The following is a 13,128-nucleotide window of genomic DNA, read 5'->3' as shown; positions in this document are numbered from 1 at the left end:
GTATAGTGGGGTTGCACAGAACAAGCAGAAGATTGGGGGGCAGCGCTGCAAGCTTCACAAAGAAAAGGTACAGATGAGCACTGTGTTGACTTCAGCTGCTGGATTCCTGGAAGTAGGAACAACATGTCTTTGGAAGACCCTTTCTTTGTGGTCAAAGGATTCAGTTTTGCGGAGCACGGAACACTCTTCATTTCCTATGTGGGATGAGGAACATACAGCTTCTTGCAGATTGTCGCAACTCTTTGCAGACATAGAAATGAGGGATCAACACATCAAAACCACTGTACACCAGAGGCCCACTGACAGGGCCCCTGAGATCCACTCAACTGGATCTACCCTGAGGTCGCTTCAGGCCTGCTGAGTCCCCCATTCCTCTCCTTGCTGAAGACTATTGACGAAATTGGATCACTGACGCCCCACAAAAATGTTACTTGTCCCCGGACATTATTTGGATTTTTCTTGTCCCCGGACTTCGAATGGTCGGGAGCATCTGACGCTGTAGCCGCCGTTCCTACCGGTCATAGCAACACAAGACTTCTGGCGTAATTCTCACCCGGCGTTTTAACCTCAAGATGGCACCTGTGAAGAAACGGACCTGCTTTTTGAATGCCTCGCAGCAGATCCATGGGAACTTTTACTGAACTACCTACCCCCTACCCCTCCCCGCTCTACACCACTCCTCTTTCCTGCTACTAACATTTGCCCTCACCTGTCCTTGCCCTAGTCCCCACCCTGTTTACCTGTGAATTTCCAGCGTCATTTGAGAGCTAGCTATTTTGTCTGATGACCGAAGGAGCTACCTGGTTTAGCTATAAGGGAGACAGGTCGGGGATTCCCTCCTTGGATGTCACCTGCCCAGTCGGTCTTTAGCCAGACTTCCTTTCGTCTCTCCTGTCGTCTCTTCCCGCTTCCTCCCTCTATTTATATATTTCCTTCTCTCCTCTCTCAATGTACTGAGACTGAACTATTTTGTCTGATGCCCGATTGAGCTACCTGGTCTAGCTATAGGGGAGATGGGCCATGGATTCCTTCCTAGGTCGTCACCTACCCAGTCGGCCTTTAGACAGATTTCATTTTGTCTCTCCTTGTTGTCTCTTCCCCTATCCTCCCTTTCTCACCTTCCCTGTTCCCTCCCCTATATGCTCCATTTATTTTGCCCTCCATGTTATTTAAATGTTTCCCATTGAGACCTAGCTATTTGGCCAAAGCCCGGTGGAGCTACCTGATAGCTATAGAGGAGATGGGTTTTGGGACTTCCCTCTTGACCGTCACCTACCCAGCCGGTCTTTGGGCAGACTTTCCTTCGTCTTTCTGCCGTATATCCCTCCCATCCTGTTTTTCTGTGAACCTCTTCCCTCGACACTTGAGACCGAACTACTTTGTCTGATGCCCGATGGAGCGACCTGGTTTAGCTATTGGGGAGATGGACCGTGGATTCCCTCCTTGGTCGTCACCTACCCAGTCGGTCTTTAGACAGACTTCCTCTCGTCTCTACGGTTGTCTCTTCACTTATCCTCACTTTCTCACCTCCCTTACCCCCACTTCTTTTCGCTCTCCTTTTTCTCCTCTACTAATGTATTGCTGATTGTTTGATGTAATGTGTAATTGTTGATCGTTTTCTGTTATACTGTTAAACCACATTGTGGCACTTCTTTACGTCCCTCCTGTCTTCTCCTCCCGCTTCCTCCCTCTATTTATGTCTCTCCTTCTCCCCTCTCTCAATGTATTGAGACTGAACTTTTTTGTCTGATGCCAGATGGAGCTACCTGGTTTAGCTAGAGGGGAGATGGCCGTAGATTCCCTCCTTGGTCATCACCTACCCAGTCGGTCTTTAGACAGACTTCTTTTCGTCTCTCCGTATTGTCTCTTCCCTTATCCTCCCTTTCTCACCTCCCCTGCCCCCTCCACTACTTTTCTCTCTCCTTTCTCTCCTCTCCTAATTGTATTGCCTATTTTTGGGGGATTTATTGTGTAATTGTAGAACTTTTTCAGTCACATCGTTGATATTGTTGATCCTCATGTAAAGTGCTCTGATACCTCCGGGTCTAGCCAGCGCTATATAAAACTCTTTAAATACCCTAAGGATAACAGGTTTAACACCGACCCACTCTCCTATTATAGAGCTACTCAACTCCTCAACGTTAAGGACTGAACTCTGGGCCCTAGAATTATTGCCCCCTTACACTAAAAATAGTGAGGTGCACCCCCTTCGAGCTATCCCCTATCCACTGAAACACACAAATTAACAGAGATGTCTTACCAGAGAAACTCCTCTGTGGCAGAGTGCTGAGATCCATGAGTTTTCATCTTTGTCAGGCTTTGAGGGTTGTGACAACCTGGGTATCTTATCCTTGGAGATGCCTTCTCCTGAAATACTTTAAAATATTTTGCCAATCTTCAGGAAGATTTTGGCTTAAACATACAAAAAATCTACACATTTCTACGGCTTGGATATGCTTTGTTTTCCCACATTCAGAATTTGGAGAAGATACCAGACTTCAATCCCATTTAGGGAAAAATCTAAATATCTGACCTAAGAGACAAAAACAACATTTCTAACATTTACAAAGCATTAATTATGAACATGCCTGATAATTTTGAAAGACGTCAGGAAGCATGGCAGGTGTTTTTGGGTCCTCTGAAACAGGAGGAGGGGGAGAAGTCTCAGCCAGCACCTAGGAACATAGCAATCATGGCCAAGTTCGGTTTGATACAATTCAAGCATCATCAGGGTATACTATACAAGAGAGAGGCTTTCATGGAACAAGCGAGAGAGGCTGCCCCTTTGTGCATCCGAAACCACACTGAAATGAGCACTGTACTGCATACAGTCTGACATTGCAGGGTTATGAGGAAGTTCTGGAGTTCTGAAGGGCAGTGAATGTGACCTACAGTAAATTGTTGGGATCATATGTTTTGACCCTTGCATTGCCATCTTTAACATAAAAGAAGATCATGGTTTGTGGAGATATTAAAGGATATTAAAGGATAGTTCTGGTAGTTTCTCTAGCAATAGACAGATGGGATATTGCACAAACGTCGCATTTCCTAAATACCCCAAGTTTTGTTAAATGTGAACAGGGACTGGATGAATCAAGACTACTAGAAATGATCTAAGAGGCAACTGGTTGTCCCCGCATCGCATATATGTGGGTGTGAGTGATGCCCGGGCCCAATACAGATGGGTCATCAAATGATTGTATGCTTAATCAGTGATATATGTCTCGAGGGTGACATTTCTATAACAGAATATTTGATTGTGCATACATTAATCATGTGGTTCCACCACACAGAGAGATATTTTTATTTCATGTTGTTGCTTAAATCTTTTTTGTGTTGATAATGATATATCTTATCTTTCTTCACACTGTATAAATGAAGCAGATTATTACAACATTGCCTGTTTTATATGCATCCTATGTTTGTGCTTCAGCATATCTCTGAAAATGAATATAAAAATCTTTTTACTAAAGAAAGATTAGACCATTGTAAGATGTAGAAAAGCACAGTGAAAGTCTACAATTATTTTCTGCAATATCCGATATTTGTCATAAAACGCCTTTCAGCACACAGTTACTGCTCACTTCCAATGTATACAGGAATGGCAGTAAAAAAAGGCAGAGATCTACTATGGGACATTTTACTATTAGGCAGGGAAACAACGAGTACAGGGGGTGGGGGATTTTTGCTTGAAGTGCATTGCATGAGCACTTTAGGCAAAAAATATTTGCCAGGTTAGAGGCCATGTTATAGTAGCCTATTTACCAATGATTTAATTTCTCAGAAGAAAACCTTTAAAGTATTTTTTTCTGAAACACATCACAGAAATGTGCTTGTTGTGCAATTATATTTTTACCTGTGCACGTGGGTCATTTATGTACGGAGCTTCCTTGCTTTTTCCTGGTGGACCCAGACAGACAAAATGGTCCGTCCTACATTGGACGGCTCTGTAGTGAGTGGCTGGTCAGGTTCTAGTAGTTATAATAGATGTGCTTCCACCAGCCACTCCCAGAGGGCTGGTTTCCACACTCAACATCCTGCACCCATCCATCACTGGTGTCACATGTCGTGTGAACCTGTCAATAAAAGGGGCCAGCGCACCTGGCCTGGGCCAGTTCCAGAAAGTATAATACTGTGTCTGTGTGGTCAATCAAGGTTCATATGAGCCTAGGGACCAACCATTTAGTTGGTGACAAGGAGGTGTGACCCTACGTGCTTGCTGGCAGCAACTCCGCATTTCCTGGTCTGGAGAAAATTAGCCCATGTCAAGGGTACCCCTGCAGCTGTTGACAGCACAAGAGTCAATGAGAGTGGCAGAAGGGGAGTAAGCATCACAACCAGCACTGCGCACAAGGTGGCTTTAGGCTGGTGACTCGACTGAAAGAGGTGAGCAGCCCCCCACCGCTCCAGAGTTGCTGGCGTGGGCAAAAGGATGGCACTGTAAATGCTACACTGACATGCCCTGTAGGTGAGAGGGACATGGATTGGTCTGTGACCGCCTCAGTTATTGTCACCCCATCGTAAATTAAGTGACGAGGCGAGCACATGTGGTAGCCCCTACTGTGTCTGGTGCATGCACACTACTGACCAGCATGGTGAGGGAGAGTACTGCCCACCAGTGAGAGGGGAGCAGATTATCTCTTTCACATCCGGCAGGAGGTATATTTCACTGCAGCGAGATGATCGAGCTTGCCGCAGCATATGTGACGATGCCCAGGCTCTAGGAGATAAAGTAAATGTCGCATTCCGAGTGGCACGCATTCTTGCGTGCTGTTTCAGCCTCACGCAGGCAGAGAGGGGTAGGCAATATTGCCGCAGCGAGCTTTAAAGCAGGACTGTGATAGTAAAGCCAAGGGCCCGTGATCCAGCGGGCTATAGAAAATATATCATAAACAACGCTACCCAACTTCATAACCTATAAACAAAATTCTATACTAATTATGGACCCATTTATAAACCTGATATATTTTGGGCCTACTGAATCAGGTGGTCAGAATAAATCTATATACACATTATCTATAAACTATATACATATTTATACATTTGCAAAAAGAATATTGTCATTAGAATAAAACCCAACCATTTAAACGACCACCATAGGCGACGTGATCTAGCTAAAGGTAACCTATACTTCTAAATAACCAAGACCAGCTTGTTTGTCAAAAGTAAGATTTTATTTTCTAAATTATAGTATATATGTTGTAAGTTTTATAAATGAAATTTATTAGCAATAAGGCAAGCATGATGGTAAGAAATATGAGAAAAATACAAATTAAGCAATTGAATCAATTTAAAGGAATTATATAAAGTTTAGCATTTCTAAAACCTATTTCCCTAACTGAGCTAAATAGACAGAAATTAAAGTAAAGATCTTTGAGGATTCTTACGTGCTCCACGCAAAGTCCAGCAGCACATCACCCTCATCGGAAAGTCAGAAAGCAGCAGCCAGCCCAACCCTAAGGGCATGACTTTTTATACCTTTCTACGCTAACTAAACTAGCAAAGGAAAATTTTCAGAAATACTCGACGTCCCATTGGCTGAGAGTGACAAGTGACATGTCACCCGATTCTTAAAAAGTTCCACAAAATCATGTCTTACAAAGACCATTGTCTCTTCCACGTGAAGCCAGAGGCTTCCTGCGATTGCAACTTTGTTTTAAGTCATCCTCGCAGCTTCCATAGTTTTACAGCACAACTTCCGCGGATGCCAAGTTAAGGACTGACAAAAAGTTCACTTTCGACCTTGGCCATGTCCGACAGAATGATGTCAGCTCATCAGTTTTTGCTTTGTGAATGCAGCTTCAGTAAACGTTTTAATTCAGAATGGGCGTCTCGTGACTTTCTGCAGAATTATAGATCAACTCTCATTTTGCGGCTCAAATAGCTAGGCCTCAAAAGCAGGCAACTTATGATTTCTAGTATAAAACAAACACAAGAAAAGTATTAATGTAAGAAATAAAGTATATTCTGTATCCACCCCATGGTTTACTAAATAATTAACCCACCCGATTAATCAAAATGTTACCTAGCCATTGCAAACAAATAAAGCAGCGTTTATATTTACCAGTCTCCGTTTTTCAATGAGACCCATATGCACCTAGAATAGTAGAAATGACATCACACAGACAAGGAAAAGCAAAACAAGCACATGCTTATTTTAAGTTTGCAGCAGTTAGTAATGACAAAAACGAAAACAATAAATTATTTTATTATTTTGCACGAACAAAAAGATGCAACAAATATGCACGTTTATGAGCACACATGTTAGTCCCCCCACGTGTAAAGTTTAATCTAAGTTGTATTAGCATGACATATCACAAATCATTAATAATTTTATTCATTTTATGGAAATGTGACTTTGCGAGTTTAAACAAAATTTTGTTTTCTATCTCGCTCCATCAACTCCCTCATCTGGTGATTAACAAATCACCACACCAGCACTCAAAATTTTGGTAAATTAAATTTTAAAGAAATCGATTCAAATTCATTTGTATTAGTAAACCTAAAAGTCTGTTTCAGCATAATCTTTGCAATTAACATGACGCTCTCTATGTAACTCCTGCAACTCGATCTCCCTTTCCTCTTCTTTTCTGAGTTTATAGATTCTTTTCTTTTCTCTCAAATGCTTCTTTCTCTTATGCAACAAACAACCTACTTTAGTCAAAATAAAAATGAATATTATTATAATCAAAGGTGCCAGAATCTTGCCAAGAATTGAACTTCCGATATTATGAAACCAGTTTTTAATTGCTTGAAACCTTTCTGAAAGTTTCCCTGTAAAATCTTCTTCTTCTAAAGGAATTATTTCTGAATGCATTTGTGTAATATTCTTAATATACATTTCAATATTTTTACTTTCATCCGGTATATATGTACAGCAATGTTGGACATGTAAAATGCCACAGACTCCTCCCTCTTTTGCTAGGAGTATGTCTAAAGCAAGACGATCTTGAATTACCATCGATCTAATAGCAATAACTTCAACATTCACTAATTGAAATCCATCAGCAGTATCAGTTGATAATCTATCAACTATAGTGGACAATTTTCTGATTCTCCCTGCATTTAGGGTTATACCAACAAAAGGTATTACAGCTTGAAAAATATCTCCCAGAACTTCGGTAAAAGTTTCTCTTTTAGCTCTATTTACATAATTATGAATTTTAAATAATCCTTCTGTATCTCTATCAACATGAAACACTTTAGGAAAAACAATTCCCACATAACAAGTTCCATACCAATGGTCTGGAAGGTTGTAGTAGGCTTTATCACCACAAACAAAATAAATTCCAGGAAAGATAGGATCTTTTCCACCTTTAAATCCCCAACCTCCCATTATCAGATAAGTATCTTCACAGTTGCTTGCACCTACAAAATAATTATCAAAAAGTGTGTTATCTCTTCTAATGCAAAGCTTTCCACTAACAGGCTTGTCTATGTGAATTGCAATATTTTCAAGCATTTTGCCATTTAGTTTCTCATCCTCTTTTTGCCAGAAGGATGACTTAGTCTGCTTGACTAATTCATTTCTCTTATAAATTGCTCTTCTCTCCTCAACCATATTCAGAAATTTCTTTCCTTCAGCACTTAATTTACATGTTAGATTATTCTTATAAGCATACTCATAAGTGAGTTCGTTAGTAACAAGGAAATATTCTCTCATTTGTTTAGCTTTCTTATGCTTATTTAAAGCATTATCAATTTTAACATTAGCAAAAATCTCATCATAATTTGAATAGTAATATTCTAAACGACCAGTTTGATAAAATAAACTAGTTAATACACTACATGTAACAGCATAAGTGAGAGGAAGCATATTATATGTTACTCCCTCAGAAACAGAAGCGGGTAATTTAACGCATACATAACAGTCCTTTGCATCCATTACCTTTACATATTCACTCAAAAGCTTTGTGAATGTATTGCTTGAAAAATCACCTATTGATTTATCTTGATGAATGTTAGGCTGATGCTCAATTACTTTTGCAGATGCACTATGTTTTGTTTGGCTAACCAGAGCTTTGCTTGTTATGTTAACTTTGTGTAATTCTCTATTCATTTCTAAAGGTATAATCACAGCTAATACCAACCAGAGCAGAACTAAAATGAGCAGACACACCAGAGTCATCTTACAGCATTTCTTAAAAACCGAACATCTTGAAGTGCTCTCCCTAACGTAAGGCATTTTTAGGTTAGTTTTAGCCTCAAAAATAAAAATAAAAATAAATTTTAAAATTTATATACACCCCCCTTTTAAAATATATTTTTCTTTTATAACCCTAAACAAGATTTCTTCGACCTTATGTCATACATAAGTTTTCTTCTACTAAACAGTTTTTCTTCGACCTTGTGTCAACTAACAGGATTTCTTCAGCCTTTTGCCAATTTAATAATTTTGTACTTCAATCATTGTCACTAATTTCTTGAATTTCGTTTTCTTCTTCACTACTATCATATATGTCAATAACAGGTGGAATTACTAAGTAAGTCCACTCAGGAGACTTGTATTTCTGGTTTGGTCTAATTATTCTCTTCCCTTTTCTCGATATCACCTCTATTTTTCTTCCAACTCCAATTTCTTTTCCTGGACTCTTTTGACTACTGATTTCTTCAACTTGTTCTATTGGCTTTTTAATCAATCTGACTCTCAATCTTCCACCAGGCCAGTAGTCTGCTTTTCTCACGTACTTTTTCTTTGGTTCAGAATTATTTGATTCTGACTTCCAAGTCCTTTTCTTTCCGTTTTCACTTCCACCTTCCACGTCACTTTCTTCAGTTTCGTAGTCTGAAATTTCAATTGACTCAGGAACTTCTCTATTCGGCAATTTCACTCCTTCAGGAACTTCACTTTGTCTTCCATCACTGGTACTCGGTAATTCGTTCTCCTCCTCTTCCTCAATTACCTCTAGCTTCCCAGATTTCGGATTTTTGTTCCTTACTTCAGAGCTTGTTCTCTGCCTTTTGATACTCTCCTGGTCTGAAACTTCTTTTGGTTCAGCTTCTCTGTCTTCAACATAGACAACCGAATCCTCAGTTATCTTTCCTTTTAGCAGATTCTCTTCACCTTCAGAATCTATTTCAATTATTTCTAAGTCTTTTCTTGTCAGATTTCCATTCACTGGCACAGTTTCCAGATGTCGACTTTCTTGTCGATCCTCAGAATCTGGAATTACTTCACCTTCTGTTCTGTCTTCTGCTTCAGAATCAGAGTCATCTGTGGTATCACTTTCAACATCAGAACTCTCAGGAGTTGGTATTGGAATAGTATGACTTGGATGAATCCAGCGCTTCAATCCTCTGCACTTTACAGCATTAGTAGTGATCAAGATTACCTGCCTAGGTTTCTGCCATCTAGGAGATAGACAATTCCTCCTCCGATGTACTTTCGTTCTGACCCAGTCTCCAGGTCTCAGATCATGTGTCAAAACTTTGTCATTTGATTGAGCTTCAGTTCCCACCTGATTAGACACAGAAGTTACCATATCAGATAACCTTTTACAGTAATCCAAAATCGCACTGTCATTTATGCTCAACAGTTTACCTACAGGTACAAAAGCTTGCCTCATAACTCTTCCCATTAAAATTTCATGAGGACTCAAACCTGTCTTTTTATCAGGTGTACTTCTTAATGACATCAAAACAAGTGGAAGAGCATCAGTCCACTTAACTCCTGTCTCTAGACACATTTTTCCAATTCTGTTTTTGATAGTTCCATTTATTTGTTCAACTACACCTGATGCCTCTGGTCTGTATGCACAGTGTATTTTCTGCTCAATGCTCATAGCTTCACAAATTAACTTCAACAGTTTGTTATCAAAATGGCTTCCTCCATCACTCTCAATAGTGACTGGAAAACCGTACCTTGGGATGATTTCTCTGAGCATTAGTTTTGCCACTGTAATTGAATCACAATGTCGTGTAGGGAAAGCCTCTACCCACCTTGAGAATAAGCATACAATTACAAGTACATATTTCAAACAGTTGTGTAAGGGCATTTCAATGAAATCTATTTGTAACCTGGTAAAGGGACCACCCTCTCGACCAATTATTCCTGTCCCCACCACTGATTTTCTGTTTGGATTCATTTGTTGGCATGACAAACACCTTTGACAAAAAGATTCTGCAATTGTTCTGAATTTGGTATTGAACCATGTTTCTCTAAAAAGTCTGACCATAGAATCTCTTCCTAAATGTGCAGGACCATGATATAATCTGGCCATGTCAGAAATCAAACAATTTGGTAAAACTACTCTGCCATCTTTGTAAACCCACACTCCATCTTCATCACGTGGTCTACAATCTGATCTTAACCACTGGTCTTTTTCTTCATCATCTGCTTCGTTTTGTAAATCCCTAATCTCATTCCATGTTTCTACAACAGTTGTTAGCATTAATGAATTTGAATCAGTTTCTGTACTTCTATTCCGATTGTAAGAATAATTTTTCCTTGCGCAGTACTTTGCTGTTTCATCTGCGAAGGCATTTCCCTTGGAAATATAATCAGTTCCTCTAGTGTGTGCTGCACACTTGACTATGGCAATTTCTTTTGGCAATTGTATTGCTTCAATTAATCTTCTAATGAAAACTGCATTTTTAATTGGTGATCCTGTTGATGTCATGTATCCTCTCTGTGACCAGAGTTGTCCATAATCATGCACAACTCCGTACCCATACTGACTATCAGTAATGATGGTAACTCTTATATCTTTTGATATTTCACATGCACGAATTAAAGCAATCAATTCAGCCACTTGTGCTGAACGAACTCCTTCAAGACATGATGCTTCTTTAATATCTTCAACTGTACAAACTGAGTATGAAGCTTTCAAGACACCACCTTCGGATCTTAAGCATGAGCCATCTACAAAGTAGACAAAATCCGATTCAGGCAAAGGTCTGTCTTTGATGTCTTTTCTGGGTTTAGTGCAGAATTCCATGACATCTAAACATTCATGTTCTGTCTCAATGTCATTAACGATTTCTGAATCAGGCAGTAATGTAGAAGGATTCAGATTCAAACATCTTGAAATCGAAACATTATCTGCTCCTAGTATGATTTTCTCATACTTTGTCAATCTGCTACTTGTTAAATGTTGAGTCTTACCTCTTGTCAGTAATATTTCAACTGAATGAGGCACAAAAACTTTCACAGGAAATCCCATAATGATTCCTTCACTTTGTTCAAGGCTGATACTAGTAGCTGCAACTGCTTTCAAACAACCTGGTAATGCTTTTGCAATTGGATCAAGAACTGCAGAGAAGTATGCAATAGGTTTCTTTAGATTTCCATGTCTCTGAATTAACACAGATAATGCACATCCTTCTCTCTCACTGCAATACAGTTCAAAATCTTTCTCATAATTTGGCATACCCAAAGCAGGAGCTTGGCATAAACTCTTTTTCAGGTTCTCAAAAGATTCCATCTCAACATCATTGAGAATAATTGGATCCTTTACATCTGATTTGGTCAGTCTTTGTAGTGGTTTTGCAATTACTGAAAATCCACTTATCCATTGTCGACAGTAACCTACCATTCCTAAGAACATTCTGACCTGTCTTTGTGTTCTTGGCGGTAACATTGCTTGAATCATTTTTATTCTCTCTATTGTAACTTGTCTTTTTCCCTTTGCAATTCTGTGACCAAGATATTTCACTTCTTGTTTGCAAAACTGTAGTTTTGCTGGGGACACTTTATGTCCTTCTTCTGCAAGGCGATTTAACAGAATTATTGTGTCTGTTACACAATTTTCTCTTGTCTTTGCAGCTATTAACAAATCATCAATATACTGCACCAGTGTAGACCTACCTGGTAAGTCTAAATCTTCTAGTGATCTTTTTAACAGTTCGTTAAAGATTGAAGGACTTTCTGTATAGCCCTGAGGGATTCTTGTCCATCCAAGGGTCTTACCTTGGAATCTGAAAGCAAAGATTTCATAACTATCTGGGTGTAGAGGAACAGTAAAGAATGCATTGCAAAGGTCAATAACTGTGTACCATTCAGCATCATGTGGAATTTGAAATAGAATTACTGCTGGATTTGGAACCACAGGACAACATGGAATAACAATTTGATTAACCTTTCTCAAATCTTGTACAATCCTAAATGTTCCGTTAGCCTTTTTAACTCCCATAATTGGTGAATTACAAGAGCTACTCTTCATTTCTTTTAATACACCTTGCTTGATTAATTTTTCAATTACAGGTGTAATACCTTCAATTGTTTCTGTTTTCATTTTATACTGTGGAGTGTTTGGAAATTCTATTCCCTGCTTCAATGCAATTTTAACAGGATCTACGTTTTTCATCAGACCCATCTCATTCCCAGTAAAATCCCATATTTCAGATTTCACTGTTTCCTTTAGCTCTTCAGGTAAATCTTTTTCTTCAAATGCAGGAAACAATTTTGTTTCTTCTGCTTCCATCATCATCATTGTCATTCTGTACAAACCATCTTCCTCCATTGTTTGTAATTCAACTCCTTCAGGAGAACAATATATTCTGCAATTCATTTTACATAGGATGTCTCTGCCTAATAGATTTACTGGACTACTATTACAAACCACAAATCTGTGTTTGTCTCTGTAATTTCCAATTTCAACTGGTACTGGATCAGTTAAGTCTGTTTTAATTTGCTGATTACTTACTCCGACAACTTGGATGGTATCCCCAGAGAGAGGTAGGTTTTCAATTTCTACTGATCTAACAGTAGAACGGGTAGCACCAGTGTCCACTAGAAAAGTGATGTCTACATCATTAACTTTCCCGTTTACATAAGGACCAGACTGGTCAACCTCAAGAGTGGCTCCAACAACACACTCTTCCTCCTCTCTCGGGCACCGTCAGCAATAATCATCAGAATCACTGTCTTGGCTTTCTGTTAATAAAAACTGTTGTGAAGCATTTTGCATTTGAACCTTTTGCTGCTTTTGCTGTTTTTGTGGTTTTATTACCTGTTCACATCCCTGAAATCCCACGTTTGGATTATATTTTTGAACTCCCCCACAATTCGGAAAAGGTGGTTGTGGCAATTGGTCTTGACGATTATTCACCTGTTGTTGTTGCTGTTGTTGTAATTGTCGCTGAATATTAAATTCATTTAACCCCTGTTGCATCTGTAGCTGTTGCTGC

This window comes from Lissotriton helveticus, chromosome 4_1 (assembly GCF_964261635.1).
Source record: "Lissotriton helveticus chromosome 4_1, aLisHel1.1, whole genome shotgun sequence".
Taxonomy (NCBI): Eukaryota; Metazoa; Chordata; class Amphibia; order Caudata; family Salamandridae; genus Lissotriton; species Lissotriton helveticus.
This window is presented reverse-complemented; position numbering follows the sequence as displayed.